The sequence below is a fragment of the Carcharhinus amblyrhynchos genome, chromosome 13 (genome assembly GCF_965287045.1).
Source record: "Carcharhinus amblyrhynchos chromosome 13, sCarAmb.v2.hapA, whole genome shotgun sequence".
NCBI classification, from domain to species: Eukaryota; Metazoa; Chordata; class Chondrichthyes; order Carcharhiniformes; family Carcharhinidae; genus Carcharhinus; species Carcharhinus amblyrhynchos.
Genome location: NC_137336.1, coordinates 65,337,469 through 65,351,290, shown reverse-complemented (window position 1 = coordinate 65,351,290; position 13,822 = coordinate 65,337,469).

Genomic DNA, 13,822 nt, shown 5'->3' with positions numbered 1-13,822 from the left:
AATGGTTTGTGTGACGAGTGAAGAAGGATAACATTTGAGGAGGGTGACTGCAAAGCAAGGGGACAATGAATAAGATGAAGGAGAGTTTGAATTGGCTGCACAGATTTTGTTTTATCATTTCATTAAATTGGCTGTTCAGATGGGGATGTAAAGTGAGTGCAGAGAGAGGAATGAATGTAGCTGCAAGTTGTGTTGTTTTGAAGTGTGCTGTGCAGGAGAATGCTGGTGGGCAACTCAGAGTGTAGGGCGCTTGGGACCTGATAGTGTTATGTCACTGACCATTCCTGCATTCCCAAAGTTCTAGTTGCTCTCATTGCATTGTCTCCAGGATGGAGGGAGCACATTTTTGCTGCTGACTTCTTTGGCCACTTTCAAAAACACATGGTTAGTTGGAGAAGTTGTCCTCTTTCATCTGTCCTTTGTTTCAAGGATCCATGTCTTGGTGAGACATTATAACACTTGCAGATTGCTCGAATTAAAAATCCTTCCATTTGATCTTGTTGATTTGTCAAGGAAATTAGAAGGAGGATGGAAATTGGAAGAAGGATGCTAATACTTTGGCTCAGTTAACAAATAAAGGTAAAGCCACTGAAGCTGTCAATAGTTTGCCAACACTCAACATATGCCACATTTCACCATGACTCAGGAGTCAGTTTTTGACCTCTGATGAGGAGGGGAGGTGGTGTGGAATTTTGCACTGCTGACCAGTGTGACAACTCCCTGGCTTTGTCCCACTCCCTGGACCATTTTCCACAGGTGGGATGGGATTGGTAGGGTTGGAAGTGGCAGGATCATCCAATTGCAAATGGTAGGAAGTTAATTAATACAATTAAACCCAATTGAGGCCCATTGTCAGATGTCAACTCACTTTCTAGTTGACCTCTTGGTTCCAGCAGGTGGCAAGGGAAAGTACAGCTGCCTGGAAGCAGCCAACATGCGGTTGAGTGGCAGAGGAGTGCCAGCATTCCAAGCAAATTTGGAGCCCTTCCCTCTCTGCATAGAATCATGAATACATACATTGTGAAGAGGCCATTTGGCCCATTGAGTCTATACCGAATCCCTGACAGAGTATTTTACTTTGGCCCTCTCCACTGCCCTATCCCTGCGACAGCACACATTTCCCATGACTATTCCATCTAGCCTATGCATCTTGGGACACTAAGGGGTATTTAGCATGGCCAATCCACCTAGCCTGCACATCTTTGGACTGTGGAAGGAAACCGAAGCACCCAGAACAAACCCACACAAACACAACAGAATGTGCAAACTCCAATCCCAAACGCAAGGCTGGGATTGAACCCAGGTTCCTGGAGCTGTGAGGCAGCAGTACTATCCACTGTGCCCATTGTAGCTGAAGGTCATCCCATCCACATAGATGGCCAGACTTCACTTTTTCTGGAATCATAAAATCCCTACAGTGCAGAAGAGGCCATTCCGCCCATTGAGACTGCACCAACAACAATCCTATCCAGGCCCTATCCCCATAACCCCATGTATTTACCCTGTTAATCTCCCTAGGACAATTTAATAACCAAATCAACCTAACCCGCACATCTTTTATATTAAATTTTAAAATGTTGGAAAGTGGCCATTTCCTTCGTGACGTGCCTTCTCCCTCATTTACCTGCCATCCTGCTGCTTTCAATTTGTGGGGCCTTCTACTGGCCCTCCAGCTTTGACAGCTCATCCACCATCCTTAATTGGATGGTGAGGCCACCCTCTGGTCACTAATTGGCCAATTCTAGGGGGAAAAAGTGCACAGCAGGCTCTGATCCCCAGCTGTCCATGACGGTTGGGGCCTGTAGTCTGCAGGGACATCCTGCCCTCAGTTCTAAAAGTTCTGCGCTATGCTCCTAGTTCTAGATCCTCTAGCTAAGGGAAGCAATCTCTTCATAGGTACCTGGTCAAGCTCTCTCAGAATCTATGTTTCAATCAGATTACTTCTTCTTCTTTCAGAAAATATAGGCCAATTCTCAATCACTCCTTGTTGGAAAACCCTCTCAGTCCAGAGAATTAGTCCAATTAACCTTTTTTGCACTCCCTTTGAGGTCTCCTTTCTAAGATACACGAACCAAAACTATACTCAGTACTCCAGATATGGTCCCATCAAAGCTGTGTAGTACTACCCTTTCACTCCAGCACTCTTGCAATAAAGCTCCGCATATTATATTCCCTCTTAATTGTTTACATGGACTTTAGCAAGGCTTTTGACAAGGTACCACATGGTAGGTTTTTGCATAAAGTTGAATCTCATGGGATCCAGGGTGAGGTATCTAAATGGATACAAAATGGGCTTCTTGACAGAAGATGGTTGCAGAGAGTTGTTTTTCAAACTGGAGGACTGTGACCAGTGGTGTGCCTCAGGGGTCAGTGCTGGGCCCACTGTTATTTGTCACTTATATTAATGATTTGGATGAGAATATAGGGGGCATGGTTATAGGTTTGCACATGACACCAAGATTAGTGGCACGGTGAACAGTGAGGAAGGTTATCTCCAATTGCAATGGGATCTTGATCAATTGGGCCAATGGGCTGACGAATGGCAGGTGGAGTTTAATTTAGACAAATGCGAAGTAGTGCATTTTGGTAGATTGAACCAGGGCAGGACTTACTTAATGGTAGGGCATTGAGAAGAATTACAGAACAAAGAGATTGAGGAGTACATGTTCATATCTCCTTGAAAGTGGAGTCACAGGTGGACAGAGTGATGAAGAAGGCATTCGGCATGCTTGGTTTCATCGGTCAGAACATTGAATACAGGAACTGGCACGTCTTATTAAAGTTGTACAAGACATTGATAAGGCCACACTTGGAATACTGTGTGTAATTCTGGTCACCCTATTATAGAAAGGATATTATTAAACTCGAAAGAGTGCAGAAAAAATTTACTCGGATGCTATCGGGACTTGATGGATTGAGTAATAAGGAAAGGCTGAATAGACTGGGACTTTTTTCTCTGGAGCATAGAAGGTTGAAGGGTGACCTTATAGAAGTCTATAAAATAATGAGGGGCATAGACAAGTTAGATAGTCAATATCTTTTCCCAAAGGTAGGGGAAACTAGAGGGCATAAGTTTAAAGTGAGAGGGGAGAGATACAAAAGTGTCCAGAGGGGCAATTTTTTCACACAGAGGGTAGTGAGTGTCCGGAACGAGCTGCCAGAGATAGTAGTAGAGGCGGGTACAATTTTATCTTCTAAAAAGCCTTTAGATAGTTACATGGGTATGATGGGCACAGAGAGATAAGGGCCAAATGTGGGCAATTGGGATTAGTTTTGGGGTTTTTAAAAAAAGGCCAGCATGGACAAGTTGGGCCGAAGGGCTTGTTTCCATGCTGTAAACCTCTATGACTCTATGACTCGAGGGATATGGGCCAAATGCAGGAATTGGGGTTAGTTTAGGGGTTTTAAAAAAAAAGGGCGCATGGACAAGTTGGGCCGAAGGACTTGTTTCCATGTTGCAAACCTGTATGACTCTATGACTCTATTATTCACTGCAAATGCTTGCTGACTTTCAGTTTTGAGTTCGACACCCAAATTCCTCTGAACATCAACATTTGGTAGTTTCTCACCATTTAAAAACATTTTTTTTTATTCTTGAAGTGAATAACTTCCCTTAATTACTCCATCTGTTATCTTCTTTTAAGCATCTGTATTGCTTCTCAGACTCTTTGAGCTACATTTTTCTGTCCCCAATGGAGGCTAATCAATGAAGTAAGCACTGTGACCTTATGTGGCCACAACTGCCCCCCCCCACTCTTTTTCTGTCCAGATGGTGAGGGCAGTGAATGAGCCTTTGAACCTGCCCACTTTAATTATGAATCCAATTGAAAACATTGTGGGTTTATTAAAAGCCTATCTCCAGGAACATTTTACAATTTTCCAAGAAGGGATTGGAGTTTAGCAGCTGGATGAAACAAACCAGCTGAGTGGAGACAAGAACAACGCCGGGGGCAAGCTATGAGATAGTAAGGAGGGTAATAAAACTTAATAAATCCATTATTTAATGCTTACAAGTCTTAAAAGCTTTGAAGTTAATGTTGCAGAAGCCCATCACGGGTCAAGAAAAAAGCCAACATTAAGAAATTTGCCAAATCAGGGTGTCATCACCCTTCTGGCACAATCTAGGCATCAGAACAGTGGGCACAACTGTTTGGACTCTAATTGTGTTCCAGGAAGGGTGCAGCTGGAAATGGAAACTGCATCTCAGAAATTAACGCAATTGGAGATAAGGAGCAACAGCCTGCACAGGAAAGGCAGAGCGCCGGGCATCAGGAGGCTCGAGAAGAGGGACAAAGAGGGACAATGGGCACAAAGGAGAAGGAGCCACTACCCTGAGCACAGGATTCACAGGCTAGAAGAGACCTGTAAATGACTGAGAACCAGTGGTGAAGGAGGATGAATCTATTAGAAGTTGGTCACACTGAGCAATTGTCACTGTAGGCCTCTGCGGCATCTCACAAGAGGCTGCACATGGGTACATCACCCAGGTGACTGATGCCCTCTTTACTGTGGCTGAACAGAATCACAACTGATGGGGCATTGTGGGCTCAGAGGGCACTGGGTCATGTCTCCATTCATGCCCCCACCAGTTTCCATTGGACAAAGGTACTCCTCTCCCCATCAATTGAAAGCTCATCCCTGGGATAATCTGACACTTAGTTTTTCGTCAGAGGTGGTTCTTTGACAGGAAAACAGACCCAGCTCCTGTTTCCCATCTCCTATGCCCTCATTGCATCAATGTTCTTCTCCATCTTTCTTGCAACAACATTCCACCTCATCACCTTGAATCCCCCTCCTAGAGTGGAATTAACCTACTGGACAAGGGGGAAACTGTTCAACCTCCGTTGCCTCCAGGCCAGAACCAAGAACACCCCAACATCTGTCATTGAGTTGCGGTATGGAGCCGATGCCTATGTGTGTGCACACTCAGAGGCCGAGCTACAAACCATCGCCAACACATTCACTGAGGCATATGAGAGAATGGGTCTCAGAGTAAACATCCAGAAGACAAAGGTTGTTTACCAGTCTGGAACCGCCGCACAAAACTGCTCCCTGACCATCAAGATCCACAGTGAGCCCCTGGACAATGTGGATCTTTTCTCATACCTTGGGGGCCTCCCCTCGGCACAGGCTGACATGGATGATGAAATCCAACATCAACTCCAATGTGCCAGTGCAGACTTTGGATGCCTAGTGACAGATGCCCTCTTTGCTGTTGCTAGACAACGGAATCAAAGCATTTGGTCATGTCTCCATTCACATTCCACCAGTTTTCATCGGATAAGAAATCCCTCTCCACATCAATAAAAGCCCACCTCTGGCATAATCCGACAGTTTAATTAGTCAGTTTGTCGCCAGACATGGTTTTCTGACACAAAAACAGGCTGCTCCTTTTTCCCATCTCCAAAGGAAAAATCAGGCCCTTTGTATCCTCTTCATGGCTTACTTTCCCATCTAACTTTGTATCATCAGCAAACTCAGATACGTTATATTCTGTCTCTTCATCGACATTGACTTTATGTGCTAAGACACCAGCACTAATTCTTGTAGCATCCTGCTAGTTTTAATCTGCCATCCTGAAAATGATTCCTTTATTGCCATTCTCTGTTTTCATCTATCCTGTTAATATATTACACGCAAACCGATGAGTCCTTATCTTATCTAGCAACATTTTCTTTATCAAATGCCTATCTATATCTACAAGTACCCTTTACCTACTCTGCCAGTTAAATTCTTAAACTTAAACTTGGCAAACATGGCTTCTCTTTGATAAGACAATGTTTACCTTTGTGCAGTAGCTATTTGATGATTCTGTAATCGTTTAAGAGTTACAGTGTCATGTTACCACATCCTTAATAATGGATTGAAGAATCTTCCTGGTGATTGCTGTCAGGCTAACTGTCTGTAATTTCCTGTTTTCCCTCTTGCTCCTTTCCTGAATAGCAGAGTTGCACTTGTGGTCACTGGGACATTTCCAGAATCTAAGGAATTTTGGCAGATAAAAATCAATGATCTCTTCAGCTGAAAGCTGAATGTAGGCAATAGGGTCAAAGGAACTTATTCACTTTTAGCCCCATTAATTTCAACAGGTCTTTTCTTTACTAATATTTATTACAAAAAGTTTTCACGTTGGACCCTTGCTTCCCCATTATTTCTGATATGCTTCTTGTATGAAGACAAGCACGAAATATTTACTTAATGGGCCATACGTTTCTAAGTGGCAATCAGTGTTGGATTGTCACTTCATACCCAATTACTTAACACTAAATTTCTTCCATGCCTGTTTTGCCCGACCTTCTGACTCAGGCTGGATGAGGTCCAGGCAGTGCAGTGGTCTTGAGGCCCACAGCGTTGAAATCCAGCTCAATCAAAGTGAGGAAGGACCCTTTTTTAAAACTGCATTGGCTGCCATGAAACTGGTTAGTTTAAAGGTCCTATGGGGATTGACATGCCAGGGGAAGTGTATAGGATTTAGGAGGTTGGTGGGGGGTTCAAAGGTCTTGATGTGGGGTGTGTGGTGGAGTGTTGTTGGGTCTTGGGGGCAAGGGGAGTTGAGCCTCAGGGGCAAGGTAGAATGGGTAGGGTGTTTGGGTCCACTTGGATCTATGGGGGGAAAGGGGAAGAGAGGGAGGGAGGGAGGAGGGGGGTGTGGTCAGGTTGGGTCTGTGGCAGATGAGCGGAGGGATGTGTGAGGTTGGGTTGAGCCTGCAGGTGGGACACGGTGGGTATCTGGTCAGGACGGATTGGGCTTTGCACCTCGAGCAGGTATGGATGCCAGAGTCGAACCATGGGGGAGAGGTTGCTGGGGAGTCCTCTGCACGCAAGAAGTAGGAAAAGGGGATGGACAGAATCCCATGGGAGTCAGGGAATGTTCAATCCCATGGGATTGGAGGTAGCAAGGGGATGGGGGAGAACTCTGGTGGGCTGGGGTGTGTTGGGACCCCAATGGTGGTTGGAGAGATGGGCGGGGGGAGGGAAAATCGATCTGGGTGTTTACAATATTTACCCAGATGTTTTGAGAGATTTTAATTTTTCTAACTTTTTTTTGAGTAGCTACTGATCTAACCTTAGTGGAACGATCCAAAGTTTGTGATTTAAATTGAATTTTTGGATTATTTCCAATGCAGGGCAATTATCCAGAGGAAGTTTGTACTTTTGGACAATAGCCGTGTCAGCCTTATCCCAAAGTGATTCCCCAGCGCATCTTGGATGACTGATCCCCCGCCTGCCATCTGATGGCAGGGAACTTGGAAATTACAGCTAACTCTGCCACCTATCCTCTGTTATTCTTTCCCCCATTTCAGCCTATAAAGGAGACATGTTTACTTTTTCTACTCTTTCATTTCACATACTTATGGGGGCTTTTGCAATCCATTTTTTATATTCCTTTCTGGTGTACTCCCAATCTCTTTTCACCCTCTTTAGCAATTTATGGTCATTAATTGCTGATATCTGAAACTCTCCTAATCCCCCAGGTTTACTACTCTACTTGGAAATATTAAAAGCTTTTCTTTTAATCGAATCTATTCTTGACCTTTTGGTTAACCATCACTTTTTTCCTGTGGAAAATATTGGTTTCTCAAATGAACGTATACTCATTGAGAATCACAGAATCGTTACATTCGGCCCATCAAATCTGCACCAACTTTGTGCCAGAGTATCTAAACCAGGCCTTCTCTTTTGCCCTATCCCCTTAACCCTGCATGTTTTACAATGGCCAATCCACCAAACCTGTACATCTTTGGACTGTGGGAGGAAACAGGGCGAAACCACATAGGCATAGGGAGAACATGCAAACTCCACACAGTCACCCAAGACCGGAATTCAACCTGGGTCCCTGGTGCTGTGAGGCAGCAGTGCTAACTACTGTGCCACTGTGCAACCCCCTTAAATTTCCTTAAATGTTCCACATTACTTATCACCATCATATCTTTAGATCTAAATTCCCCATCTAGTTTTGCCAACTCACCTCTTAAACCAACATAATTGACTTTATTTAATGTTCAGTTTCAGCTTTGACTACATGAATTTGAGATGATGTGAAGTTCTATTATCTTGTGGTTGCTCTTCCACAGAGGATCCCATACTCTGAGATTACTAATTGCCCTTTTCTCTTGACACAAGCCAAGATCTAAAATAGCTTCTTCCCTAGTTGATTCCACAATGTGTTCTTCTCATAAACTGTCTCAAATGCATTCTTTGAACATGTCCCCTAAACTACTTTTGCCAACCTCGTTTGTCCAGGCTATATAAAGATTGAAATTCTCCAAGGTTATTAGTTACATATTCATCTTGCGAGTGATAACTGTCCTTTGTATTTCTTATCTCCATCTGTATTGATTCAAGTCTTCTGAGTCAAGGTTCTTCACAGCTACTTTCCTTGCATAAACTTTTATTATCAAGGCTATGCAGCAAAATCCCCAACATCCTGCCCTCATGATCCTGATTTGTTTTCCATTCTGTCTGTCTATTTGAAACATGAAATACCCTGGGATATTTAGTTCCTAACCTTGGTCACAATGCAACTGCAATAACAATGAGATCAAACCCATTTGTCTGTATTTGTGTTGCTAGCTTGTCTATCTTGATTGAAATGTTTTGCGTAATCAGATAAAACAAATCCATTATAACCTTGTTTTAAAATATTTTTTCCCTGATGTGACTTGTTCACTGATGCACTGTTAGCATTAAGTTCTCTTCCTGACACATTCTGCTTCTCTTTGCTTAAAGTGCTACAGTGCTCGACAGCCTTAACTTTTTCCTTCAGATTTAAAGGATTTCCCTCACATGATCGCTTTCTGTATATGCACATGCTGAGGTGCAAAATGCACTGCTTTCAGTACCAACTGTATAACCTTGTTCTGTTTACTTAATTAATTAACATTTGTGCTTCTAATCAAGTTAGCATTTTTAAAACTTCTTTTCATTAATTCCTTATTATAATTTAAGGAATAGGTTGATTGAATTTAAATATGACTGTAACCTGACACTGGGGGAGACGGTGGTGTAGCTATAATGCCACTGGGCTCATAATCCAGAGGCTCTGCGTCGTGGGTTCAAATCCCACCGTAACAGCTGGTGGAATTTAAATTCAATTAACAAATTTGGATTACAAAGCTCGTCTCAATAATAGTGACCATGAAACTATTACTATTGTCAAAAAGTCCCAGCTGGTTGGACTAATGCCTTTTATTGAAGGAAATCTGTCATCCTTACCTGGACTGGTCTACATGCGATATACCAGGTTAAAGTCCAACAGGTTTATTTGATAGCACAAGCCACTAGCTTTCGGAGCGTTGCCCCTTCATCAGATGAGTGGGATTTCAGTTCACAAACAGGGCATATAAAGACACAAACTCAATTTACAAAATAATGATTGGAATGCGAGTCTGTACAGGTAAGCAAGTCTGAAAAGTACAGATGATGTGATTGGAGAGAGGGTTAAGCACAGGTTAAAGAGATGTATATTGTCTCCAGCCAGGACAGTTAGTGAGATTTTGCAAGCCCAGGCAAATCATTGGGGTTACAGATAGTATGACATGAACCCAACATCCTGGTTGAGACTGTCTTCATGCCTGCGAAACTTGGCTATCGGTCTCTGGTCAGCGACCCTACATTGTCATGTGTCGTGAAGGCTGCCTTGGAGAACGCTAACCCGAAGATCAGTGGCTGAATGCCCATGACCACTGAAGTGTTCCTCAACAGGAAGAGAATGCTGTTGCCTGGTGATTGTCGAGCAGTGTTCATTCATCCATTGTCGTAGCGTCCGCGTGGTCTCCCCAACGTACCATGCCTTGGGTCATCCTTTCCTGCAGCGTATCAGGTCGACAACATTGGCCAAGTTGCAAGTGTATGCACCTGGTGGATGGTATTCACAAGTGAGATGATGGCATCTGTGTCAATCCAACACGTCTTGCAGAGGTTGCTGTGGCAGGATTATGTGGTGTCATGGTCACTCTTCTCCTGAAGGCTGGGTAGTTTTCTGCGGACAATGGTCTGTTTGAGGATGTGCGGTTGTTTGAAGGCAAGAAGTCGGGGTGTGGGGATGGCCTTGGCGAGATGTTCGTCTTCATCAATGATGTGTTGAAGGCTGCGGACAAGATGTCGTAGCTTCTTGGCTCCAGGGGAAGTACTGGACGACAAAGGGTATTCTGTCCACATACCCATGTTTGCCTTCTGAGGAAGCCGGTGCAGTTTTTCTCTGTGGCGTGTCAGAACTGTCGATTGATGAGTTGAGCACCAGATCCTGTTCTTATGAGGGCGTCTTTCAGCGTCTGGAGGTGTCTGTTGTGATCCTCCTCATCTGAGCAGATCCTGTGTATGCGGAGGGCTTGTCCATAGTGGATGGCTTCTTTAATGTGTTTAGGTGGAAGCTGCAGAAGTGGAGGCTACCAATGGGCTTGCAGTACAATGGAGTGCTGAGGTGACCGTCCTTGATGGAGATGCATGTGTCCAAGAATGCAACTGATTCCGGAGAGTAGTCCATGGTGAGTCTGATGGTGGGATGGAACTTATTGATGTCGTCATATGGTTGTTTCAGTGATTGTTTACCATGAGTCCAAAGGAAGAAAATGTCATCAGTGTGTCTAGTGTATAGCATTGGTTGAACGTTCTGTGCAGTGAAGAGGTCTTGTTGGAACTTGTGCATGAAGATGTTGGCATTTTGAGATGCGATTCTGGTCCCCATGGCTGTTCCGTGTCTTTGGATGAAGATCTGGTTGTTGAAGGTGAAGACATTGTGGTCCAGGATGAAGTAGAATGAGTTGTAAAATCGCATCTGGAGATTGGCAGTTGTCGGTGTTGAGTACTGAGGCAGTTGCAGCAATGCCATCATTGTGGGGGATGCTGGTGTCGAGTGCCGAGACATCCATTGTGACGAAGAGTGCTCCTCGTTCAACTGCTCCATGTGCGCTGAATTTCTGTAGGAAGTCTGTAGTGCCGCGACAAAAGCTGGGGGTTCTTTGTAAACGGGTTTCAGGATGCCCTTGACATAGCCAGACGGGTTCTCGCACAGGGTCCAGTTGCCCGATATGATGGAACGGCCAGATGTGTTTGCCTTGTGTATCTTTGGGAGGCAGTAGAGATCTCCAATGCAGGGACTACATGGGATGAGAGCAAGGAGGATGCTCTGAAGGTCCAGATCAAAGGTCTTGATCAGTCTGTAGAGTTGACGGGTGTGTCATTTGGTTGGATCTGCAGATAACTGTCTGTAGTGTTCCTCGTTGTTTAGTTTTCGGTACACTTCTTTACAGTAATCCATTCTGTTCAGTATGATGATGGCTCCTCCTTTGTCTGCTGGTTTGATGACAATGTTGCGGTTGGTCTTGAGAGCGTGGATGGTGTTGCGTTGTGCTTGGGTGATGTTTGGGAATGTCTTATGAGTGCGGCTGATGAATCTGGCATTGACATACCTCCTGATGGCTTGGGCATACATGTCAAGTCAAGGACAGTGGCCTTCCGGAGGAGTCCAATTCAACTCTTTCCACTTCAGTTGCTGCACCGCGGAATACTACAGACAGTTACCTGCAGATCCGACCAAAGAACACACCCGTCAACTTCCCCAACAGGAAGAGAACACTCTTGCCTGGTGATTGTCAAGAGGTGTTCATTCATCTGTTGTAGCGTCTGCATGGTCTCCCCAGTGTATCATTTCTAGGGACATCCTTTCCTGCAGTGTATCATGTAGACAATGTTGGCCGAATTGCAAGAGTATGTACTGTGTACCTGGTGGATGGTGTTTTCATGTGAAATGATGGCATCTGTGTCGATGATCTGGCATGTCTTGCAGAGGTTGCTGTGACAGGGTTGTGTGGTGTCATGGTCACTGTTCTCCTGAAGGCTGGGTAGTTTGCTGCAGACAGTGGTCTACACACAACCCTGAATTTAAATTCACAGGCAGAATTTTCCTGTCCTGCTTGCTGCGGAAGTCATAGCAGGACATAAAATTTGGCAGACCATGTAAAGATCCATTTGTATCGGGCGGGCATTTCCTGTCTTGGGTCATGTGCGGCCGCAAAATCCTGTCCCATGTCTCTCATCAATCCCACCTTATGGATGACTAGACCAGTACCATAACCATGATGCTGCCATATCTGTTGGATTGCTATTGCTGCCATACCTTTTAAAACCTTTGTGCTCAGAATTCCAGCTCACTGCCATTGCTTTTTTAAAAATTTAAACGACTAGCATTTTAATTCTTTCAACTGTGGGTCAAGTGTGAGTCAGCCTAAAGTCTGTGGTCAGTGAAGGTCATACATGCAATGGATTTGGGCAGAGTCAGCACAGTTCCAGTACAAAATGTAAATTGCAATCTCCTGGGCTGGAAATAGCAACATTTTCAAACAATGAGAGTTGATTTAATTTAAACAGAGAAGATTTTGAAGAGACTTTACAGCGTAGACAGTAAAACGTTACTTTCCTTGGCCGGGGAATCTAGAACACTGTAGTTTCAGGATAAAGGACCAATCACTGAGGACTGAGATTGGAAAAAAAATAATTTCTTCACTAAAGAATTGTGAATCTTTGGAATTCTTTAACCCAGAAGTCTGTCCATGCTCCATTGTTGAATATATTTTAGGCTAATATGTACGTTGTTTGGTTTCTCAGGCAATTAATGGATACATGTGGGAATGTGGAGTTAAGGCTATTGATCAGCCAAAATCATATTGAGCAAGTTGAAGAACTGTCTGAACTACTCTTGGTTTATTTCTAACATTCTTGAAATAACATTTTCATGCAGCAGTGGGTGCTCTTCTGGAGCTGGAAGTGAAGCATATTTCTGAAAGAATTCTGATGAAAGGTCATCAAGACCAAACATTAACTCTATTTCTCTCTCCACAACTGCTGATGCACTAGTGAAAGTGTACTGTGTGTCAGCAAATTGAAAACTCACTGAAGCTTAACACTCTGAAGATCCCAACACCAAAAAAAAACGCTCTTTCCACACTACCTCACCTCTGCAAATGTCTAATTCATCAGTCGTTGTAGCCAGCAGGGGCCTTTATCTCGCACTTAATGATCAATTACAAATGGGCTACCTGCCCATTTACCTGTGCAACAAGCTTAGTAATTAACTATTAAAGCCACAATAAGATCAGCCACTACATAACTAAATAGGCATGAGGGGCTGAATGGCCTATTCCTGCTTCTACTTTCATGTTCTTATGTTAAGAGTGCATACACTTGACCTCCTAGCTAGGGCTTGTTAGTTTGCAGATAATGTTTATTTTTGGCCTTGATCCTTCTGTGATGCTTTTCAGCTGTTCACAGTATGTGAAGCTGTGGTCCAGGGTGATTTCAAGGTCCTTGGGATATGGTTTGCTCTTGATTGGGGTGCTGCAAAAGGTGACTTGGACTTTGCATTTAACCATTTGGTTGCTGACATGGAAAGCAGTGACTGCGATCTTCATTGGGGCTTGAAGGAGGTTCCACTAGCTGAATTATTGGTCCATCACAAGTTATTCAGTGAATAACTTGAACTATTTTGCTGTCCTTTGGGGTGGAAGATGATCACCTTCACATGAACTGCCCTGTTTCAACTAATCTCGTCACTTTGACCGAGCGAGTGCTCATCTTGCAGGATAGGCAGAATGCTTCACATTTACCCCAATTAAATGTGGGAGATATGTACGAGTAAAATTTGTCTGCCTGTCAGGAACTGCCAAAGACCATGATCTTGATGTTGTTGCTCTCCGCAAGACATATATTGATAACAAATCCACGCTCTGCACCTATGATTTTCAAACTAATTGCAGCAGTGGACCATGCAAAGTACAGCATTGCAACCGATGAAGGACACAAGCTCATTGACAAAACTTTGACA